The sequence below is a fragment of the Enhydra lutris genome, unplaced genomic scaffold, assembly GCF_002288905.1.
Source record: "Enhydra lutris kenyoni isolate GAN:26980312 unplaced genomic scaffold, ASM228890v2 scaffoldscaffold4, whole genome shotgun sequence".
Taxonomy (NCBI): Eukaryota; Metazoa; Chordata; class Mammalia; order Carnivora; family Mustelidae; genus Enhydra; species Enhydra lutris.
In genome coordinates this window covers 53319708-53321378 of record NW_019154088.1, presented here as the reverse complement: position 1 = coordinate 53321378, position 1671 = coordinate 53319708, and positions in this window count along the sequence as shown.

The window sequence follows — 1671 nt, the reverse complement described above, 5'->3', positions numbered from 1 at the left end:
TTAAAGCCTCTGCGTTGGGCTCAGGTCATGATCTCAGGGTCCTGGAATCGAGCCCTACATCGGGCTCTCTGCTCAGCAGGGAGCCTGCTTCCTCCTCTCTCTCTGCCTGCCTCTCTGCCTACGTGTGATCTCTGTCAAATAAATAAAATCTAAAAAAAAAAAAAAAGTAGAGGCAAGACTATGACAAGTAGCCTTAAGTCAAGAACATATAAGAGATAGAGAAGGAAACCTTCTCTAGGTAGGGCCCAGAGGAGTTACCATTCTCTTCCTATCAACATTGGGAGGGAATATACAGGCCCCTTTCTCTGTAGTAGCAGAATAAAGTAAGATGAATTTTATAATTAAAAGCCATGAAAATTTTGAGACACAGAATTAAATGAGCAGCCCATTCTGGCGTTTGCACATATAAATAGGAACAGAAATAATTAGAGGTGTAGAAATAAAGTTCAGAAAGACACTCCCCACTGGATTTCAAATTTCATGTTGGAGACACCCAGAGACTGGAATTTGTCTGTAATTTATAGAAATGGCTAGGCTGGCATGGGCCAAATTTAGATGTGGCCGGGACAGGACCTAGAGGAGGCCCAGTGGTAACAATTATCAGTGGATGAGAAAGAAGATCCCAAAGAGAACCAGAATGAGTCATTTTACAATCTTACTGGTAGAAGGGTTCATCCATTCTTTTTTTTTTCTTTTTTTAAGATTTATTTAATTGACAAAGAGAGCACAAGCAAGGGGAACAGCAGGCAGAGGGAGAAGGAGAAAGAGGCTCCCTGCTGAGCAAGGAGCCTGATGCAGGGCTTGATCCCAGGACCCTGTGATCATGACCTAAGCCAAAGTCAGACACTTAACCAACTGAGCCATGCAGATGCCCTGGATTCATACTTCAGTTGTATGTCCATATCATTTTTTACTAACTGAAATATTATTAATTCCACAGTACAGTTTACTTCTCCTCAAACGACTCTTTTATAACCTTTAGAAAGCCCTATATTACGTTTCTTTTCATGTCCCTGAATTTTGTGGACACAAGAGGGTGGACTTCTAAATCCTGTTACTCAGATTATGTAAAAAAAAAAAATAATAATAATAATAAACAAACACACCCCCGGCAGGTCTATTCCTGTTGAATGTACCGCAGGTCACCCAGGAACGGGAAGAAGATCTACTGTGCAAAGAGGTAGTTCCGCTGCAGAAACTATTCACTGAAACTCTTGTTTTGTATTGAGAGGGTCCGTAAAATTGCCATTTTCAACGGCATAAGACAACAACTGGTGGCTAGAGGCCTTGTCCCTATTTTAAAATCCTAGAAAAGGTAAACCCTGTAAATTACGGGCCATTTGCACTCTCCCCCCTGCTTCCCTGACCAGAAGCAGCTGGGTCCAAGGAGGAAACCAAACATTAATGGCTTAAATAAAGCAGACGTCTTGCTAAGGATATAACTGCCTAAATGATAATACAAATTCATTATTGTTCAGTGTGTTATTTAAAGGCTGTGCTTTACTCTATTAACCTTGATTTGTCCTCTTTGCTTCTGTGATTTCTCTGTCCTGGACTGGCCTACCATTCTGGAGATCCTGCCTACACTACTGTCTGGGTTTCATTCCTTGCCAAGGACTCTGTGTCTGTCTCCCTGCCAGGACCCGGAACATCCATTAGTAACTAACTATC